The sequence below is a fragment of the Lutra lutra genome, chromosome 14, assembly GCF_902655055.1.
Source record: "Lutra lutra chromosome 14, mLutLut1.2, whole genome shotgun sequence".
In the NCBI taxonomy this organism is placed as follows: domain Eukaryota; kingdom Metazoa; phylum Chordata; class Mammalia; order Carnivora; family Mustelidae; genus Lutra; species Lutra lutra.
The window spans coordinates 7998933-8022249 of NC_062291.1; the positions used below are offsets into that span (position 1 = coordinate 7998933).

At 40.8% G+C, this 23317-nt stretch overlaps 1 long non-coding RNA gene across 1 annotated transcript in view; it reads right to left on the reverse strand.

Annotated features, from left to right (window-relative positions):
- Positions 1-234: 234 nt before the first annotated feature.
- LOC125084695 (uncharacterized) overlaps positions 235-23317 on the reverse strand; it is a 29397-nt gene continuing 6314 nt past the window's right edge. Inside the window, exons 2-6 of the long non-coding RNA XR_007122672.1 lie at positions 15258-15420; positions 13157-13160; positions 3544-3548; positions 2828-2835; positions 235-244 (exon numbers count right to left, since the gene is read on the reverse strand). This is a non-coding gene — a long non-coding RNA (uncharacterized LOC125084695). The remainder of the gene's footprint in view (positions 245-2827; positions 2836-3543; positions 3549-13156; positions 13161-15257; positions 15421-23317) is intronic.

Below are 23317 nucleotides of genomic sequence, written 5' to 3' on the forward strand. Positions count from 1 at the left end.
TTATATTATCCTGAGGTATTGGTGATAGAAGGAAGATGGGGTGAACAATTTCAAAAAGGGTCTTGCATGATTCGAACTGCATAACCATAAGCTCATTTCTAAAACTCCATTTACAGCAGGGGACAAGGCGGAAGTTCTGACAATACCATAGAGGAGCATCTCCCTGGAAAACTGTGGCATTGAATGATGATGAACACTAGTGCAACCAGGGCACATTTAAAGAAATTCAACTTTAAAGAGATGCCTGAATCTTAAGAAGTCTCTGCATGAACTTTCAATAGTCAGGTTTTCTGTATTGATATGTAGAAGAGAGAAGAAATCTAGCCCCTATGTCATAATTTCTTATCATTTGTGTTACATTTAATTATTTGAGGTCTATTTTACTTGGTTTATAATGCTATCATTTCTCCCTCCTGAAATTATGGTAAATTTTATACACATGCAAATGTTTTAGTATTTAATACTTTTATACTACTAGTGGGATACTTGATGGGATAGTAAATGTTTGTCTAGTCCCATTCCTAGTAAGTTCCAATCTATTGTATATCAAACTGTTTATAATCTTCTTTTAATAGAGAGAAGAATGGAATTCTATTACTTCTTTATTGTTGTCAGTAAGTATATAGCATCTTTAATTTTGACAAATATTTTTTAAATCCAATAACACTTGGTATAATCATCTTTGAAGGCTACAATGTTTGTAACCATCATCTCATTGGACCCTTATAACAACACATGAACAAGGAAGGACAAGCAGCTGTTGCTAGAATTCTGATATAACCAAATCTACATGCTATCTAGAACTGTGGGATACCAAGGCAGTCCTCTAAGAATGTTTTTTACGTAATGTTTCTGGTATTTCCTTGTAAGTTGGGTAAAGGATTTTACATCCTTTGTTTCTAGGATTCTCATTCCTGAAGGGAAAAAGACAGAGTTTACTGCTAATCTCTGATACCGGGCAAGTGTAAGGATGTCTGGATGCAGGGTACTCCAGAAAGCAGGGAAGTGACCCTGAAGTAGGAGAGAAAAATGACATCAGTCACCATTTAGGAAGGTATTTCCTAATTAAAACTAATTCCTACTCCAAAGTAATTCCTTCAATCAATCTCTATTATTCTACATCCTTTTATGTTCTTTAAAGCACTTACCACTCTGATTCTTTTGGTCATTTCCTTCCTTAGCATATGTCTTACTCCTATAGAACTTGGGATTTTGTAGGGAGGGGACTGGTCTTTTTGGCTATCACGGAATCCGTGGCATCTAGAATAACACTGACAAACAGGAGGAGCTCCATAAATATTTCTCTCTGTGATATTAATTGCAGGTCTCATATGGATAAGCTTAAGAGTAATGTTCCTATATGAGCTCTATCCTGTTCATATAAGAGTACATTCAGGCTGCTATAACAAAAATATTATAGGATGAGTGCCTTAACAACAGATGTTTATTTCCACAGTTCTGGAGGCTACGAAGTCCAAGAGCAAGGCATCAGCAGGTTTGATAACCCGATGAGGAACTGTTTCATGGTTCGTGGATAGTAGTCTTGATGTATTCTCACATGATAGAAGGAGTGGAAAGAGCTCTCTGAGGTTTTTTGTGTAAGGGCACTAAATCTCATTCAGGAGTCCCACCTCCCAATACCATTGCACTGGAGGTTAGGATTTCAACATATATATTTGAGGGGACACAAACATTCAGTCTGCTACACGGAGCTTGCTCTGATTCCTGTATTGGCTACTATACTTTTGCATATGACAGAAACTGAACTTGAACCAATTGAAGCAAAATGAATTCATTTCTGTTGGATAGATACCAGAGTGGATCAAAATTGGAAGAACCAAAAAAGTGGACAGGAGAAATGAGAGTGGTTCAGATGAGCTTTCAGGTTAGAATATTGGCTTCAATGCTTGAGAACGTCTCGGTCTCTTCATTCTCTAGACTGCCACCATACACTTGGATTCTTGGCTAAAAGCAGCTCCTGAGCTTAAATTCTCACAAATGAGGCCAGAGGGGAAAAAAGGGCTATTCCTCCTAGCTACACCTGTCTCCAAGGAAGTGGTACATGGAAGGAAAAAGACCATATAACTAAAGCAGTGGTAAGACTGACTCATATAGAGAATGGAGAGCAATTCCCAGAAGATGAGAAGGATGCTGGACCCAAAGAAGACAGTACAAAGTAACTGTACTCAGTTCCAAGTAATAGAAAATAGCAAAATCATGGAGTAAAAATAAGGGTTTTGTTTGCCTCATGTAAATGAGAAACCCAGAGGTAGGCAGTCAAAGGTACTTGATAAACTTCTAAATCACTTCTAGAACCAAATTACTTATTTATTTCTTCTAAGCCATCCTTAATATGTACTCCTCATTCTTGGTCACAAAACGGCTGCTCTAACCGTTAATACCATGCTTGTGTTCCAGGTCATTCTAGTCAGCAATGTGCTGTGACACTTGATTTGGATGACCCCTACATTGTTTTGTTTAAACCTCATGAGCAGTGTTACCAGCTAGTTACAGTCTTGATGTAAAGCATGACATAAGCCAAGGAAGGTAGGGCACCAGGAGAAGCATATGAATTTATGTCAGTCAGAATGAAACAAGGTTTTGTCAGTGTGTGTGTTTGTATATATTTGAGAGGAGTCAGATTTGAAGCTGCTCTTGATGGCACCATGTACAGCAGAATAGTTTGGGGTCAACCAAGTCCACATGAGTTTTTCTGTTTTCATAGCACACAGATGGGAATGATGAGGCAGGAGTGGCTCAGTTTGCCAGTAGACTATGGTACTGGATGCAGGAGACAAGGAGAGCATTAAATGTTTTCCAGTCCAACTTTAGTGCCTCCTCAGGTATGAGGAGTGCCCTCTCCAAGGGCCGACATTGTTGTTCTTCTCCCATAGTTATGAAATTGATGTATCCACCCCAGTATAACATCACCTTTCTTTAATCGGCTCTGACTTGGACCAGACCTTTTGCTTAAAAGGGTAAGGTACATGTGAGACAAGGCATTTTTACAAAATTTACAGAGACCCACAATGTCCTTCATTTTGACCCACATGTGCCATGAAGGAGAGCTCATGTATGAAACCAAGTGGTCATCATCCTTATGACTTAGAACTTTGTCAGTCCTGAGAGATATTCTGGGTGATTGAACCAGAATTATGTTCAGTACCCTACAGCCACTTTTGTCAGGACGATGATCCAAAGAGTAAGCCACATAGAATGGTCCAGGATTGATTTTGAGGAAGGGAAGACTGGACATGCCCAAGAATGGTCAGTGTTGGATGCTGTGCATGTGGTGGGTTTGGATGGTGGTGAAGAATCTTGAGTTTGGAGACTCACTGCTTTTAGAACAAGCCCAAAGTAAACTCACTCTTGTTTGGAGGGAGACATTATTTCATCTTTTATCAGTTTGCTTTGTTGTAGACATAACTCAGAGAAATGGCCTGGGTAAAGAGTGGGCATTGCATTCTTAGCCTGTTTTACATGACATAGGAGAGGAAGAGAGACCAGGGTGGAGTGTCTCTTACAATAGAAACTTTAAGAAACAACCTCTGAAACTTATTTCTGTCCTGACCAATGGGAAGCATGGTTTGACATTGCTCAGTTTTCTTGAGAAGAGAACCCCCCACTAAGGAAAATTTTCTATTTGGTCTTTTTTTTTTTTACGATTTATTTATTTATTTGACAGAGAGAGCGATCACAAGTAGGCAGAGAGGCAGGCAGAGAGAGAGGAGGAAGCAGGCTCCCTGCCGAGCAGAGAGCCCAATGCGGGCCTCCACCCCAGGACCCTGGGACCATGACCTGAGCCGAAGGCAGAGGCTTTAACCCACTGAGCCACCCAGGCGCCCCATCTATTTGGTCTTAATATGAGTAATAATAACTGGGCTTCTCCCTAACAGTTGGATATACGGAAAGGGAGCCTTTTTCTTCCTTCTTGGCTGTTGGAGAGCCTAAGTGCAATCTCTGGCAAAAGGAGGTCTTTGATAAATCATGTGAATGAAGGCTCCAGAACTAAAAAGTAGGATGTGTATTTATGGGGGACTCACTCCTGGTTCCATTTTTTCCCTGCCTCTTTATCCCTTTATCTCATTTTTCTTACTTTTATTAAATCTGAATCAAAGATCCATACCTTTTATTTTTTTGTAAGCTGGGATTCACATCTAGGTCTATAAATTCTGGTGCCCTATATTGTATCTAGTTCTATTCTCTTTGAAGTTGGAAAATAACTGGTTAATATTTTTATCTTAACAATTTGTGGAGACAGTTATTCAGTTCTGTCTCCTCTGTCACTACCATGTTGGTTTCTGTTTCCAGTGGTTTAGTCAGTTTGTTATCTCTCTGTACTCCAGACTCTCATGTTTGTACACGTAGACCCAGACCCTCTGATGTTTAATTTGAGACTTGCTCATCTTTTTTTAAGCCAACATGTTCAGACCTTTTAGCTATGTATATTACCGATACCATATTAAAGCTATTTTTTTTCCCCACACAACAATACCACAACTCACTATGTCCATTGTTCTTCATCCTGTTTGGATAGATCATCTCATTTCTTTACTTCTTTGTGGACTGAAAATTTATGAGGACTTGTATGTTATAATTTCCCTGCTATAGGCAGACAGAAAAATACATTGTTCATCCCAGCTATGCCCAGTAAACACTCAGAATTCAGCAAGCTGCCTAGAAGAATCAAATGTTTTTATTATATAAATGCTTGATCACTTGTTTATGCAATAAAAATTAAAAGCTGAAAAATGAATGGACATATTGCACAATCAAAGGAGGGTTTAAAAAAACGAAGTGGTTGTGACCAAATCTGACTACTGGGGTAGTGATCCGTTGGTTACTCGTCCCGGAGCAAAGTTACCTGGAAAGCAGACATTTTGAGAACACAAAACAATGTGCAATAATTTAACATTTTCTTTTTAAAATCAACCTGTGAATTAAATTCTAAGTTTGTATAAGTGTATCACCATCAATGAGAAGATGGGGGTAGATGTCCCAGATACCTAGATATTTAACTTATATTTACTCTCTTCAAATAATTTACTGGGATTTCAGTAAGAAGGCCATTTTTTTGTGATTGTTTAAACCATCCTCTTCATTTTATGTGCTTTTATGTGCTTTTGTTGACCTTTCATTTTGTGAAAATGAGAGAGTGAAAACTCTCTACCATATTTCATGTAAAGTATAATGCAATGGTATACAGTACCAAAAATTTGAAAAGAAGTTACAAAAACAAGAGTCATCATGAATTCAGAGACCCAAATATCTAAACCCTACTGAGACTCAAGCTTGATATTTTATTGCCTTGTTTGACAATGAGTTACTAAGTTAGCAAAACATATCTGTCATTATCCTTTTCCTTATAAATAAAACCATGGATCTCATTGTAGGTAAACCTCTATACATTCATGACTCAAATTATGTAGCGGTAGAGAACAGAGAATATACTGTGAAAGCTGGGCCTGAAAGAAATCCATATATTTTTAAAAAGACAAACAAACACTACTTTTACATGTTTAAATCCCCTCATACTGTATGCTTATTATTTAAAATTAAAGGACAGAAGTCAGATTGAGAAACAGTAAATTAAGAGACAAGATGTGGAGACTACAACTATTTCACTTGAATAGAACCAACCTCGTTCATTTTTTTTTTTTTTCTGGCAGGAAAGGAAAATTTAACAATCAGAATAATGAACAGGCTTCAATAATGGGGGCAATGCAACTGTTCTTTTGGCTGTGTGAAGTATCTGGGTTTTATACATTTCTTCCCCTTTTCAAAACTGTGGCTGAAATTTTTAAAAAGTTCATTCTAAATACTTTCCAAAATAAGAAAGCTTAAAAAATGAGAATTCACTTTATTTACTTATTTATTCATTTATTTTAGAGAATTCACTTTACATATATATGCACATCACATTTCAGTCAACTTCCAGCAGCAAAACCAGTGTTGGCAGTTTTACCAACTGTCTGTAACCAGTTCAGTTGGGTCTGGCTCTCAGTTGGTAATATAGTACTACCGATCTTAATTTGTAGGACCACAAGGGAACTTTAAATAAAGAACACTCGATTTCATAGTAGTTTTTAAATGAAAACATATGTATCTGTAATAGGGCTTTAAAATTTTTTTCAGTAAGTACTTAATGTGTGGCATCTGCTAGGTATAGAGTGTCCCTTTCAGTTTTTCTGAGGAGACACATCAAACTCAGTAAAATTAATATTTTAGATGTTGGTATCTTGGGAGTTATCAGAATTAAGCATGCCCAGAGAAGGAAGATTGTTGTTCAGTTAATTTCCTTTCATACATAATCCTTTATATTGTATTTAGGGTGAGAAGAGATGAAGAGAAGAACGCCTCCAATACCTTTTCAAAGATGGTTGACTTGAAGAAGTTCACTTCTAAAATTTGATATGCACAGTGTGTTGTGGTGAACAGGTAAAAAAATAGACATGGGATTAATCACTTGTGTACTTGGGATTCTACTTTTTTAAAAAGATTTTATTTATTTATTTGACAGACAGAGATCACAGGTAGGCAGAGAGGCAGGCAAGCAGGCTCCCTGAAATGGGCTCGATCCCAGGACTCTGGGATCATGACCTGAGCTGAAGGCAGAGGCTTTAACCCACATGAGCCACCCAGGTGTCCTATCTGGGATTCTTATCCAATACTTCAAGTTCCTTTGAGTAGTTGCAGTGTTTCAGTCTACAGTCACTAAACTTAAATTACCATTTTATAATACACTCTTATTAATGGAGTAAGGATTGATAAATTACATTAATTTTTAAAAATTGATAATAACCATTAAAATGATGTTCCGTTTTGGGTCTCTTGCATCACCCACCTTTCCCTCCACTTCTCAGGCCACAGATTTTCATGTTTATTAGTATCCCTCTCATCTTCTTTAGGATTCCCAAGTACCCTGTCTTTGCTATTTTTAACATAAATGACCAAATAAATCCAAGATGAGCTTTGTGCAAATCAGCTAGGGTGAAATATTGTATCTTCCTAATATGTATTAGCATCCCCTCAATATCTCTAAAGATGTTAGAGGGATTAAGATTGCCTCAAACATTTTTAAAGATCTTGAATACATTGGACAAAAATAAGCCCTCTCCCATCAAGGATATTTCTAGATTATGGAATATAGACTGATACAAATCTCAGTTGATTTGCCTTAAAAATTTCCCATATTTTGAGAGCCATAGATAATATATATCCGTACTTGAATACACATATATATTGTGTGTGTACACTTTGGTTTGAGTCCAGGCTCCTTCGCCTGCTAAGTGTATAAGCTTCGACAAGTTATATAACGTCTCTGTGACTCAGTTTCCTTATTTGTAAAATAATATAATAAAATTATGTACCTTATGAAGTGGTTGTGAGTTCATGCACGAAAAGCACTTTAGAACATGCCTGTAAAGTTACAGAGATTCAAAAGCTGAGTCATTATTAAATATAAATCATATGAATATATACTTATGCATATATAATATAGAATTGCCTAGTCTACATAATAAGATGACTTTATGTTTTTATATACCTTGCTAAATGCATTTTATTTGTAACATGTAGTATATGTTTATATTCCATATATGGCACATTTGATTTTCTTGAAATTTCAGGTATCTAATGACCAATATGAGAATACCAACATAGCTTATGTCTGGACTATACATAGTGTAAATTTGGCATTTTAAATGTACCCACTTAATGAATTAATATTTCTCGCTGAAAACTGGCTCTCATCCACGTGTGAGTGGCATCAAGGTGAAGTGGAAGAGCACAGGTTTAAAGCAGGAGCACTTGGGATGACACAACGGCTTAGAAGCCATATGATTTCCGGCAAGTCATTTAACCTCTCTGAGCTTTAGTTTTTTCATCTGCAAAACAGGGATGCAACATTTCTTGCACGTTTGGGGTGAGAAGTAGAAGCTCATAAAAGAAGTCCTTGGCCAAGAGTCCGGCACATAGTAAATGCTTGATAAATGGAAACACTGATCTTTAATGTGTCAGTCCCACTTCAAACGTGGCTATTTTTTTAAAGCCCAACACAAACAAACATCGCACTGCGAGTGTTTGATCAGCTATGCTGTTGCTCTATGATGATCAGGAGGTAGTCTTAAGGGCATGTGGTTTCAATAACCATAAGGGAAGTTCTGCTGCCTGGTGGAGCAAAAGGGAAGAGGTTGGTGTAACTCAGGTTTCACGAGTATCTTACCAGGCAGCTTGCAACTTTGCCCCTTCTCTGGCTCTGCCCAGCCTCACCTCTCGTGCCAGTAGGAAGCCCCAGAAGCAGCTGCACTGAAAAAGCTGTAGAATCGGAAACCCGGAGCGCTGGCAGCACTCTGCTTGGTGGGGTTAGGCCATGCAGGCACGTTTGTCCCCCAATGGCCGGAGACCCAGGGGAAAAAGACTCACTCCGTCCCTTTATTTTCACTGAGTCTGAGAGAAATGGATTGAAACCTCAGGCAATTCAGTGTAAATGGCAATTTATTTTCAAATGTTACATATGTTCATATAATTGGTAGTAAGGGGCCATTGCTTTTTTGTAGTTGGGCCTGATTCACCTCTTGCACCTTCTATTAGGATCTGGGTCTGACCTAGTAATGGCTAATTGTGAAAAGCAACTACATATGTACTGTGAAAGTAAACCATTTAACGTATGCCAAGAATACCTTAGAATAAAAAGAATACTTAATAGTTCAACGGGTAGTGCCATTATTGATAAATTCTTATGAATTCCTGTTACTGGGTCTGACATGAAGCTGGCGTGATATAAGAAATGTGAGGAAAGGTGGCATATAGGAAAGGTGTTTCATGCACACGTGCAGAGAATTTTTTCACACAGTTGGTGAAGCCACATTGATCCAGCAGTTTGAATGTTATCATTATCCCTGGTCTCTCTCATCAAATACTTAAGAAAACATAGTAAAATTGTTTAAGGATACACATTTAGAATGCCATATCCAGAGCTATATCCAAATAGCCAATGATTACACTGCTTATAAATGTGAGGCAGATGATAATTTAGAGTCCCCATGAAAGCCCCGAGTTTATTTGATCGTTCTCTTAATTACTGGGCTCTATGCTATCAAAAATTTGTGGAAGAGGAAGCTTTTCCTTGTGGGAATGGATAATAACTAGGCTTACACTTTGAAAATTTTGTCTTGAGTTATTAAGATTTGCATTTCTCACTTTTGTTCCAAGGAAAGGTGTTTTGCCATTTTTAGAAAGCAGGTACCAAATAATCAATCATCAAACACCCCAGAAAGTTTCCACTCCAGACAAGTGCAAAATCTCAGGTATTAGCAATCCACCTCCAGAAACAAATCTAGGAAGGGTGGAAACAGGGAGAAAGGATATATCACTTTTCTAGGTGAATATATTGTGATTGGTATGTGTTGCGTGCATTAAGATACTGTATTTGCTTACTAGCTGCCATTGAGAAACCAGCCAGAAAAAGTCCGAGAGAGACCGCACAGACAGGCAAGTCGTAAGCCTCCCTCCCATGCTGCTTCAGTGCCCTGCTCTTCCAGGCGCGTGAAGAACAAACAGACTGTGGTCATTGATCTGCTGGTGGCGGTGTTGCACTCTGGGAAATGCTGGCGGGTGCCCAGGGATGCGGCTTAGTCAATAGAGGCGCATCTGAAGAAAAGCAGCGAGATGAGGAAAGAGAACATGCAAATCGGCTGGAGAAGAGGAAGGGAAGAGCGAGAAAAAGAAACGTGTTGCTCCTATTGCGTCTTAATCTCTTACCCGCTGCTTCCCTCCTGACATCTCCCTTCTTGGACGCCAGTTCTAGGAAGGTCATTCGGGACCCCAGAGTCCCCCCGCCACCCGTCCACCCTAGTGTGAGATTTCATAGGGTTCTTCTCCCCCCCCCCTTTTTTTTTTTTTACCCCTGGCAACCCCGCAGTTGTTCTAAGTCAATGAAAGTAAGATTGGAAGAGATAAGCGCCACAGCAGCCTGGGAGCTGTCAGAGCACACACTTAAATCAGCCCCACAGCTTCAGCCCCAGCATTACCTACGGAGTTTCTTCCCGTGGTGATGTCACTCTGAGGGTCTCTCCCTCTCTTGCCTTCACGCGCTGTCTCCAAAGCCCAGCGCCCAGCCTTCCCCCCCCCCCCCCCCAAACATCATTCTTTGGTTCTTGGGCATCGGGTCACTTGGGTTCACCCCCACAAAACAAAACCAGTTCAACCACCCGGAGGCAGGGGTGAGAGCGCCTCAAAACTTTTCTCCCCGCGCACCCCAAGGAGTAGGTGGGCTCAAAGTGCCGGCGGCGGGACCCGCAGGCGCACAGCCGGGCTCGGGGAGGTACTGGTCGCTTTAAACACCGAACCTCTCACGGCTCCAGCCTTCGCGCCGGGCAGACGGCGGCTCGCCTCCCAGAAGGTTCCGCGGGCGCCCGCAGACCCCCACACGCACCCCCCGTGCGAGCTTTACTGTGTGCTAACGGGGGCGAGGGGCAAGCAGGGGCCCAGGTAATGGTTCCAGGGCAGCGGGTGAGGTTCCAGCGCAGGGAAGAAGTTGACACAGGGGACCTGACTAAACAGGAATGCGGATTTATAGATGCGAGCTCCGCCGAGATCCGGGGATAGCCCACTCTCCTTGCCTCCTTCCACTACTGCCATTCCATTTTGTCGCTCCTTTAACTGGAGGGCAGATTTTTTTTTTTTTTTCTTTTTAACATTCCTGCACCGTCTGGTTAATCACCGCGTTATTTACAGTCTAGTTACTCTGCAGCAGACGGGGAAGCCAACTCTGGGGCTCCTTTGCTTCGGATGGACAGAGAGGGCGGCCAGGCGGTGAGCTGCAGGAAGGAGGTCAGGGTGGGTTTATGGGAGCTCGGGTGCGACCTGGAGGGAGTCAGAGCCCCCGGCGCCGCCTCCGCCGCACCCCCCGGGGCGGGCGCCGGGCCGCGGTGACCGCCGGCTGGTGCGCTGCCCTCGCCTCCCCCATTGTTCCTACTGTCTTTTTGCCTTTCGGTATTTGCACTCGCATTGTGTTGTTTGTCTCTGAAGCCGCCTCCAGACCAGCAAAGGGATTTCACCTTGTCCTTGAAAGCCACACGGGGAGCGAGAGCGAGCGAGGGGAGAGGGACAAGCGCGCGCGCGCGCGCACACACACACACACACACACACACAGTGAAAAAGGCGAGCCTCCAAAACCCATCTCCAGTCTCCTCCCGGGGGCCCCCAGCCCGCCACTGTGCCACTTTGCATCCCACGCCAGAGGAGACTTTCAGGAGACCCGGTAAGGTGCGTGAATAGCAGCGTTTTAACTTTGTTGTTGGTCCCGATGTTGCTGTGGGCAGACCTCCAAGGCGCAGAGCTCCCCTCAGCTGCTCTCCGCGCCGCCACTCAGCACTCGCTCCGGGCTCCGGCTGGAGAGCCGGCTGAGGAGGGGGGGGGCCGCCACCGGAGTTTCCTCAAGTACCGAGGGAGGGGGACTGGGCTGGGGATGAAGGGGAGGCGGGAGGCGGCTTGAGACTCGAGGTGGCCCTGTCATCCTCGGGGGGTGGCCGGCCGGCCGGGGGGACCCCGGAGCGTGGGCTTGGCCCCCGTTCAGGAAATGGGATAACTTTGGAGATGTGTTGGGGAGCGCGCGTGCCGCTGCAGGTATTGTTTTGGAAGTGGTGGCGGCGGAGGTGGTGATGCGAGATGAGGGCAGGAGTGCAGGGGAAAGCCGGGGCGAGCCTGTGCATCTCGGCTCCCGCTCCAGCCGCAGACCCTCAAAGTTGGACAGAGCTCTTCACCCTTCCTACAATATAACCGTGGCCCCCAGCCCACCCCGCGATCTTAATATCCTCCCTTTTCGTCTTTTTGTTTCGCTTTCTGCAATCTCTCTCCCTACTCGTCCTCCTCTCTCCCGCCCGGAATTTTCGGAGACAAGTCTCAGTCTTCAGAATTCTAGGAATCGGGCGCCTGGGTGGCTCAGTGGGTTAAGCCGCTGCCTTCAGCTCAGGTCATGATCTCAGGGTCTTGGGATCGAGTCCCGAATCGGGCTTTCTGTTCAGCGGGGAGCCTGCTTCCTCCTCTCTTCTCTCTCTGCCTACTTGTGATTTCTCTCTGTCAAATAAATAAACAAATAAAATCTTTAAAAAAAACAAAAAAGAATTCTAGGAATCCAGAGACCGGAAGCTTTAATTTTCCTCGCAACTACACCCCCACCCCCCTCAGTGTACGAAGAGAAACCGCTCACGTGTTGTGTCACTCTAAGCGCGGGTTCGGGAAATCTCGCTTGCACTTTGGGCTACGGTCATCAGCCAGGAAAAAGAGGTTATACGACTTGAAATCAGGCTGGATCTGGAAATGTTTGTGTTTCATAGTAGCAGTTTCTTGAGTATTGATCTGCTGGCATCGGGTGCACAGGGAGGACTTTGATATATTTTAAGTCATTTTCTGTACACCTTGCAAAGCAAATATATTAATATATAGATTGACCCTGGTGACTGTCTGAAGACGCTGGCCCCCGTGACTAAAATCAGAGTGCGGTGCATGCGAATTCATTTTGATGTCTTCCCTTCTCAACTAAAGCAGGTCAAAATGAGGAATTCTATGAGTATGCAGAACCATAGTCTCAGTGTCAGCCAACCCAGGCACTCTGGGTGGCAGTCAACTGTACTTCTTCAAAAAAGTTTAGGGGATTCGTTCTATCCCACTTGAGAGCCTCACAATATCCAGATATCCAAAGTAGTTTATCAAGAAAGGCATGAGCCGATTTCCCCAGAGACTGCCTTGAGGCTCAGCACAGTTCTTCAGTCCAGGGCAAGACCAAGGGAGATCTGTGGGATTTGGGGTAATAAGTGTGGGAATCTGCAAAGGGACTAAACAGAGTGATTGTTTCCTTGCTGCTCATAAATAATGGCCTCTAGTATCCTTAAAAAAAAAAAAAAAGAAAAGAAAAGGAAAAAAAAGCCCACGCAAACAAAACAGGCCAATGAAGTAGGCTCGTGGGAGATTTGTAGGCAGTGAACATTTCATTCAGAAGAAAACACAGCAGAGTTTTTTATCAGGATTACAGGAGTGAGGCTCGATTGCCAAGAGTGATTAGGTTAAGGGCCAAATGGTTTTAAAGTATACAGAAATATTTTTTAAGTTTGACTTTTACAGAACGAAAAGGAGGATGATTTCTTAGAGTCTTTACAGAACTGCAAAATTGTGATCTAATTTTGAAGGAATTCAGCTGTATGTGAACTGTTGTTAGCTCTGATAGGGAAAGAATCTCGTTTCAAGTGTAGATACGTGAGACAAAGTTTCCGGGGGTGCTTCTTCCCGATTTAAATATAGCTTCCAGGCTGAAGCCTAGATAAATTCCGTCACAATGACTTAAAATCCAAAGTACTTACACTGAAAGTTCTCTTAGGCATTGTGCAAAGTTCTCCTGCAAATTATGTCATCAACTGTTTATTCCTCAGAACTGTGTTAGATAAAAATCATAAGTATCACTTAAAACTGATGCAATACAGCTTTAAATCCTCAGACTAGTAGGGATTGCTTTTGTTTGCCTAAAAGGTAGATCTTTCATCACATGAGTTGTTTAAAAACATTTAATTGTGGGGGTGGGAAGGGACGTGCATATTTAGTTATTTGTGTTAATTATATAGTAGCATACTTGCTTGAAATTTTTTTTTTCTTTCCAGTGGTCTTCTAACAATCTTGTACATGAAGAATTAATAGAGTTTTTTGTTTGCTGGTGGGTTTTTAAAAAATCCCTTTTTGTAGCCTTTTTGAACGGGCAATTTTGAATCAATCTGAGAGAGACTTGAAAGAGTAAACTTAGTCATTTGTCATTTATAATTGTTTTAATTCTCTTGCAAAATGAGTTTTGTCTTCAAGGAGATTCGTATAAAGGACTTTCAGGACAAATACAGATATTTGATATACTTGAAAATCCTAAAACTGAAATGGGTAAGAATTTCCAGAACTAAATAAAGGTTGCATTCACCAGATTTAGTAACATGGGACTAAATGAACTAAAACACTATAATTTTGTCTTATTTTAAACATTGCTCGTTCTCTAATGTTTGCTCTTCCAGACTAGGGATACTTTTTCTCAAGTTATCTGTAACTTACAGAGATGTAAAAGTATTGATTTGTAAACAAATCAAAGCATTCAACTTTTCTCTCTATCTGAACCCTCTGAAACCAAAAGGTCTCAGTAAGTATTCTTTCTTCCATGACAATAGTCATTTGCATAAGTTCAATAAGAATCTGTTCTCCTTGTAACAGGACAGCTTGGAAACTGGTTATTTTACCAAGGCTTTGACTGGAATGTCCTATTTGAAAAGACTCAGATATGACCAGACAGTTTAAAGGAACTAAGGTTGACTTGATGAAACCTGGAGCCATAAAGCCCCTTGGAACTGTTGGCCTGATACCCTGCTTACAGAGTTCCCAGCAGCCTCGGCAGGTGAGTAAAGAATGTCACTCCTTGGTAGGTGCAGAGTCTCAACAAGGAGAATACCCCCAAATGGACAGGTATTGCAGGCATGCCCGATGGTAAGTATGTGGCTTGGCTTCTGGCCTGGAGAGGCTACTAAAAGTTCAACCTAGAGATTCCTTATAAGAAGTTCCAGCAAAGCAAATTCTAAAAGATCTGTATGATCACACTCACTGTTCTTACTGAGCTTATGTAAATATAGGCCAAGTTTGTTAAAACTGGACTTCTTTCTCAAGTGAATTAGTCCTGATTTGGCTATCTCTAGAAATGAGGGTTATTTTAGAGAGAAAAATTAGTTTTACTAACACACCTTTATGGATGTTAAATTCTAGATTTGATTGCCTTTAAATGTTTGTTTACCTAAGCTAAACAATTTGAGGTAAACTTCAGAAAAGTTGCACAATAGCTCATTTAGACGATCTTCTCGCTTTTTTATTTCGTGGGGATATTAGCAGACCCCATGGCATGTGATTAAACAACTGGAAAAATGGGATTGATTTCCCTACAATTGTATAACTTAACTATCACCTTGTGTGTGACTGGAATAATGAAATTGCCTAAAAGCCAGCATACCGCACTCCATAGGATTAACTATGGACTTGTGGAGATAATGGATGACCCCACTTTCTTTAGGATTGGATTGGATGATGCATGGGGGACTCCCCTTATCTCTTGACAAGTTTTCTCCCACTTGCCAGTGATCCTCTGTATTCAGGATATTGTTAAGGCTGGACCACTCAAAGGGCTACTTAATGGTTTCATCCCTTAGTCATATTTATCCTAGAAGCCACCTCTGTTGAGGTACAAGTCCTCATAAAAGAGCCTCAAAGCTCACTATGGGACAGTCCCTGACTCTAATGACTTCACATCAGGTCCGGATTTGTCTTAGAAACCAAAGGCCACCAGTGGATGATGGAGGCCGACTTATTAAATACTGGGCTATACTTACAGATATGCCAGAAATAATACTTAAAACTTGTCAAACTTTAAACCTAGTTACCCTTATGCCTGAACCTGACCACTGTACTTCTTTCTCTGTAGAGCAAAAATGTTCAGAGGCTATTGATCTTGCTTACTCTATTTGGCCAGATTTAAGATGCCCCTGTTAAAAATACAAATGACAGTCGGCTTACTGATAACAATACTTTTCGTAAAAAGAATAAGAAAAGCTAGGTATGCTGTAGTGCTCACTTGCACTTTGCAATTGCCAAAGCCTAAAAATAAACATTTATACTGACTCCAAATATGCCTTCCTGGTACTACATGGGCACATGGAGCTATTTGGAAGGAAAGGGGATTGCTGTCAAGCCATAACTCCCCAGTCAGCTATGGGCCGAAGTTACAAAACCCTCCTTATCGCTATACTGAGGATGGTGTATATCAAATCTGGGATACATATTTGTGGCTCACAGCCACTATTGGACAGCTCAGTCAAAAGGCAGTTTGATGCTGGGAACAAAGAAATCTTACATATGATACTTGGGCAAATAACACACGACATCTAGGATGGCTATCATTAGAAATGTGTTTCCAAATAATAGTACTCCAGGCTACTGACCGGTTTGCTATGGATTGGGTAAGGCGACCTGGCATTAGATGGTCAGCTCCAAATGGAATCCACTGGATATGTGGAACCAACCTGTGGCCCTGGCTTCCTCCAGGGTGGATAGGTCGCTGTACTCTAGGATTTGCCTAGATTCATGGGCGCATTACTAAAACGATCACCACTCCAGCTAATCTGCCCAATTTCAAACAAAGATGGACACGATCTGTTTTTAAATGGTATGATCACTTAGCATCCATTTTTGTTCCATCTGCTGGACTAGAAGATGTCATGTGGCATGTAGAAGCACTTAATAAATATACTACAAAGGCACTCAATGATTCACTTAATAGCATAAGGCAGTCCTACAGAATAGGATGGCCTCAGATGTCCTGACAGCAGCGCAGGGTGGCACACGCGCAATTATCAAAACAGAATTTTGTGTGTACATCCCAGACTATCACAAAAATGTCACAGGACTAATAAAAGATATGAATACCCAGATCAAGGCTCTACAGGATCCTTCTCTCTCTCAGTGAATGGTTAAGTTCCTGGTTTGAAGGAGGACTGTGGCCAACAGTTAGAAAAATCTCCTTTCCGAGCTTCTCATTCTTATCGCCTTATTAATCTTAATACGTTGCTTTGTTCAGTGTTTCTCTAGTTGGTGCCGAGACTCCATTGCTGCAATGACTTCACCAGGACAGATGATCCTGACCACGCACAGAGACACTTCTTCCCTATTAGCGCTGGATTCAGCTGCCTCCGCCTTTCGTAACTCCCTTATAAGTTCCTCCACTGATCAGTGTCGACCCGAGTAGGTAGGGACAGCTCTACACCCCTATTCAGCAGGAAGAAGTTACAGAAGATGAGAACTTCCACCTTCAACCACCTTAAAGATTTAAGGGTCAAAATTGTTCAGGGGGGAATGATGAGGGAGCAGGAGGCTGGCTGAAGACAAAGCAAAAGCTGGCACCTTGCACCCCCTCTCCATCTGCTCCCCCTCAGTCAAATGTGTAGCATTCCTCAGGCAGCCCTGACTGCCATGAATGATAAACCAATAGTTAACTTGCAGAGATCACAATCCTGCAAGACAGGAATCTCCCAACTATCTTGATGTTAATGGCTTGCTAAAAGCCAACATTGGTCTCCCAGCACCTTGTAGGACCTCTTCAGCGTATGAAAACTCCATTGAAACCTCCCTTCCCCTCACCTTCTCCCAACCACAGGGTACACAACCTGCCATCCCTCACAGCCCTGGGCAGCAGCTCTTCTGCCCACGGGTCCTGTCCCCGTGCTGTAATAAACCACCATTTTGCACCAAAGATGTCTCAAGAATTCTTTCTTGATCATCGGCTCTGGACCTCAGCCCACCGAACCTCACTTAGGTTCTAGAACTTCACCAATACCAGTTCCAGAATAACTCTGTTACTTTTCACCATAAACCTGTGATACTCACTTTGAAGAAGCTTTACTTATTCAGTTATTTATTCAGTAAATATCAGTTATTCTAATTTGAGAAATTACATTTTGCACTGTGTTTACTGTGTCTCGAGAGATGTGAACTCAGTCATGTCTGTTTATTTTAATGAGATAAGTCAGGCACGTGTGATAATTTTTACCAAAATACAGAATAAAAATGCATAAAAAAGAAGGAAAAGCTGAGTTATTATTGTATGACATGTTGACTCATACAGTTTTTAATAAGAAAGTGATCTGAGTTAGACTGAAAGATGAGAAGATGTCATGCATGTTCTATGTGGTTCCTTTAGGTTACAGGTTAATAGAAAGCAGTCTTTGATTGGATTCTTGAACTCAGTTATGTTTATAATTATTAATACTGTGAATCCTGCTTATTTTAATGTAGTGATGAAGAAAGAAAAATAAGAGAATCAAGTATTAATAGGGGTTAAATTAGAAAAGCTCAAATGCCAAATGTTTTCACGAACTGGTGCTAGGATGCTGATGCTGGGATAGTTTTAGAGTCCGTTCTTAGATTTCTTTGAACCTTAATTATGGGCCAGAATTTTAAATTTCTGTGCAAGGGATTCCAAAAACAAAATTTATTTACCGTCTGAACTGTATGAAGAAATCATTAGAAGCCTCAGTATGTTCAATATTCTAATTTATTTTAACTCCACGTGATGAGTTAATAGTTTTATCACAAGTAACCTTTAAAAAAAACGGTAGTAGCTCTGAACTTTTGCCCCTCTGCCGTGTCTTTGCAAGGAGAGCTTTCAAAGAGAAGAGTCTTAAATCTGTTTGATGGTAAAATATCCTGCTCCATTTTCGTTTCCCTCCTTCTCCAGGCTCTGTCAGCTGTTAAACTTGTGCTAGCTGACTGCTGGCTCTCCATGCTGTGCTGATCCTTTTGTTTAACTGGCATTTCTCATAGCTTCTGCACTTAAACTAGCTATCAGAATCCTATAGGTCAACCAGATAGTTTGCCTTATCGCAAGCTCACCTGAAACATCTTTTGAGGCAGGGCCTGTGATTTCATGACAAATAGTCACCTCAGTGGGGAGCTGCAGAGCTGCAGATAGATAACCCTCTATCTTCCAAGGGTTAACCATAACCTATAATAATAATTTGGTGACACAAAATGCTTCTTTTTATGCATTACCTATATTCCAGAGCCCTAATTTAGGTTTGTATGAAAATGGATCTCACAAACAGTACAGCTTCCCGCTGAGAAGCAAAGTGCTACTGAGAGACTTTCTGTGATTCTTTTGGTGGCATCTGGGAGGGGTGAGGAAACGCTGGGGGAGTGAAGCGATTGTCGGTGGCTGATAGAGTAGCTGGGACAAACCCTGGTGGAGAATGGTTTTCAAAGGCAGAATAGCTTTATGGAACTGTCATATCAGGAACAGAACTTTGTTCTCTCACACTTGCGACGAGGCAAATTTTAGAACAAGGAAAACAGAAGTGTTTACAACAGATACCTTATATTTCTGTATGATTTTCATACTTCATGCTCTAGCAACAACGACTTACCCAGGTGTAAATACAAACATAATACAGCACTGGGAAAGTTTTAAACTTTAAGTGTCCGTTGAGAGTCTTAATTCCTCATCCCAGAATCCCTGGTCATCCCAGGGTCAGTCCAGTCGGAAAAGCAAGCAAAGTTAATCTGTCAGTGTGTCCCATCTTTAACCATTTTTAAATCACCTAGTATCTGCCCCAAACATGCTAGGCTCCTTTATGGTCCTAGTTCTTTTCACAAAAGAAAGCAAATACAAATTTATCATTTCTTTCTTTCTTTCTTTCTTTCTTTCTTTCTTTCTTTCTTTCTTTCTTTCTTTTTTTTTTTTTTAACTTAACTGTACCCAGGAGTATTTGTACTTTAAATAGAAACGTATGAAGGGTTGTTTTTCAGAAACGTTTACTAGACTTAGAATTTCTGGCTCTTTTGGTAGTTAGGGATGGGAGAATATAGCAATTTTATTTTGCAGATGGGGTCTTCCAGCGAGCCCTCCCTTCACACCATCTGGGCGAAATTGCCATTAGAACTTCTGGGAACTGATTTGAGCCCGAATATGGATGGTAAATGACCTGCGGTTTACAATTCCGTGATGGGGATTTCTCTACTTTGCCACACTTTAGGTTCTGCGGCAGCTTCCGACTGCAGCCGTTTGCCTTGACTGTGCCCCGTTCTTGCACCTGGAGAAGGGATGGGGAAGCATCAGGGAGCCAGGCAGATTGTCCAGAACTCCATCCCCAGAACTTTAACTCCTGCTCCCACTTTGGCCTTTTGCTCTTGCATGTTTTCTGAGAGTGAGGCTTTTTCTTGGCCTGCTGCTTCCCCAAGTGGCCAGCCTTTGCCTCTTCACTGTTCTCTGGGGATGTGTTCCCAGAGTGCCCATTTCCAACCGCCCTGGGAGCACCGCGAAGGAGCAGCTGTCCTTGCTTTCCCACTCCTACTCCGAGGGGAGGCTTGGGTGCACAAGCTTCTGTCACATACTTAATTTGTGCATCTCAGGCACAGCTTGCTCAGCTCTGCATTTTTGGCTCGTGAACACGTTGAACATGTCTGTAGAGGTGTTCGTCTTGGGGTACACCCATCTGGGGATAAAAGACATGGTTTCTCTTTTCAGGGACTCATTTGTTAAGAGTATTTAATGACTATTTGGGGAAAAAAAACCCCACTGATTTTTAATGTCCTGCAAGTGACATGCTCATGGCATTCTTTTAGATTCTTTATAAAGCTGTGTAAAAACTGGAATTTTAAGGATTTTTTTACCCTAAAGACTGCTTTCAGACACATTATATCTATTTCCTTATTTAATTGGGTATAATTCATTTTGTAATCGTTTCTCATTCAAAGCAGGAGAACTTTCTACCACCACGGTCTAAGAGTTTGGTCACTTTCCTTCGGATTGCTTAGATCTTCCTTGTAATAGCAGCTCCCTGAAGAAAACCAGAGAAAAGAAATAACATCAAACCCTCAACAGCAGCTTTTGTCCCATTTAAATTGCAATAGATAATTTTGAAAAACTGTAAGTGGGGTGATGATGTAAGATGGACTTTTAGTTCTCCTTTCAAAGTTTTCTTCTAATTTTCGTGCTTATTTCAAAAGCTTTACCTAGAATGAGAGTGCATTCATGTTGTTGAATGTCCTTTGTTTTCATGGTATTGTTTTTTATAATGATTGGTGGATAGAAATGTGCCAGGGCCATGCTTTGGGATCTGAGCCTCCTTTGGACCCCATAGGATGGCAATGGACTCATTAGGACTTAGCCAAGTTTTATGCATTATTCATAATATACATTCACAGCGTGCGCACTAACGACCGTCTCCTGTGTCTGCTTAGTTAGAACCATTTGCATGCTGTATTATGGGACCATAATACAGAATGCATTTAGCCACATTTTCTGTATTATCCTTAAAACATATTGTCATCGCTATTCTGTTAGGGGGTATGTGGTGAATGTGTTTAAACAATAGCATGCACTCGTGCATTATGATTCCATAAAAACAAATGTATAATAAAAGTCTTGATGGAAGTAATTATTGCATATGTGCAATAATAGTTTCTAAAAAAGCCTTCATATTATTTCTAGTTTGCTTTTATTGTTTGATTATCTAGTTATTTGTTTTATGTTGTTTTATGCCTGCTGGACTGATGTCCTGAAATTTTTAATTTTAAAAACAACATACCTTCTTTATCCCTCTCGTATCTTCCCTCATTAGTTTCCCTTAATGAGTATTTAAAAATATAATATTTTAAAAGAGACTTGATGATTAGGAAAAGCATGTTTCCTACCAATTGAAGATCTGTAGGGTATTTGTTATAAAGAGCCTGAGCTCCATGTAGCAGTGAGAACTGTTTTATATATGTGAGAAATTAACATCGAATTATTAACATCAAATTATCTTCCATATTCAGGATCTAGAGGTTCTGAGTTCTAAAGTCAGCAGTGACTCCCATACATTTAAAGGGTTGGCACTTTATCTTTTTATCTTGGACATCTTGCTTGCAAAATGGAAATGACCACTGTTTAATTGCAGTAGAATACCAGATTCATTATATCTTTTTTTTTTTTAATGTTGATTTGGAATAGACAGAAAAAAAAAAAAACCCTAGAAATACATCTCTGTGTCACATGTGTGAAAGAAAAAGGAATTTATATAAAACTTTAAAATGATAACTTATTGAAAAGTTAGGCTAAAATGGAAATCTTAAGTGCACAGTATAGTAAAAGGATTCATTGGAATTGTTAAGTCTTTTGTGAGCATTACTGGTGGTTTTTCAGTAGTTTGAAGTCATCTGGTTTCTGGTGAGCTACTAGTGAACTCATGTTAGAATGTTCACTTTGAAAACTCTATAATTCATTTAGTGTCCTCCAAATCTAGTGCTTTTACAAACGACCACTTTTAATTTCATTATGAAACCATTTAGGGACAGATTGGGAGTTAGAACATATAGAAGATGGTAGTTTTAGTTGGAAGGGCCATTTGTCTTTTTATTGATAATGACACTTTTAATAGTAATCTGTTTTACTCATAGTCTTATGAAGTTTATCTGTTTTGCTGGACATTATTGGTGAATTTATTTCAGATAAACAATCTCACTGAAAATTTGAAGTGTACCCATGGTAGTTGTAAGCCATCCTTCTCGTCTCCTCTTTTCAAGTTTGTTACTATGCATCCATAAAATGGCTCTTTCAATACTGTCCTTATTCTTTGGGAATCTAAAGAAATTCTTTGGGAATCTAAACTTGGGGTGTATGTGTGGCTCAACTGGTTAAGTGTCTGCCTTTGGGTCAAGTCATAATCCTGGGGTCCTGAGATCAAACCCCATGTTGGACCTGCTTCTCCTTCTCCCTCTGCACCCCCCCATGTTAGCTCTCTCTCTTAAATAAATAAATAAATATTTAAAAAATTAAAGGCTATATAAACTTGATACAAAATCTGACTAGCAATTTTTCTGCCTATCTCAATGTACTATTATTTCTGCAATGGCTTTTATGTAGTTGTTGGGGTCATGTGTGCATGTTGAGAAGTCAGTAGATAGGCTCTCTTGGTTCTAGATATAATTCCAAATATGATGGATTGAATTACAAGTAGCCAGACCTCAAAATAGGACAGAGGAAGATATGCTACTCACCCAAATCTAGATATTTTGATTGTCTGGAGCAATATGAATTTGCCAGATGAAGAGAGATAAATTGAATATTTGAGAGGTAGATAAAGGGGTACATCCCCTTGAATGGGAGTTTTTCTTCATACAGGGAGAGAAAAGACCTCAGTGACTTCTGTCTTAACAAGCTATATTCTTTCTACTTTCATTTGATATTTCCTCCCAGTGGGCTTACTTAACAAAGTTGATCACTTTGTTCAACTTTTATTTTCAGTTTAAATATTTCCTCTGCCCAAAAAGTCTTCAGGTTAGTTCTGGCTTTTTTTTTTTTCCCCCTCACATTTTTAGAGAAACTGTTGATCCTCCGTGTATGTCTGGATGAAATAGAATACCTAAAAATGTTTTGTTTGTATTTTTACTTATTAAGACACATTTATAAATCAAATGACTAAAAACGGCTTCAGTTGTTCTTTTTAATTAAAAAATTTTTTTTAATTTTATTTATTTATTTGACAGAGAGAGAGGTCACAAGTAGGCAGAGAGGCAGGAAGAGAGAGAGCAAGGGGGAAGCAGGCTCCCTGCTGAGCAGAGAGCCCGATTTGGGGCTCGATCCCAGGACTCTGAGATCATGACCTGAGCCCAAGGCAGAGGCTTAACCCACTGAACCACCCAGGCACCCCACGACTTCAGTTTTTTAAAGACAGGTTCCAGGTCCTCTGGAAACATTTACAGAATGAACACTGGC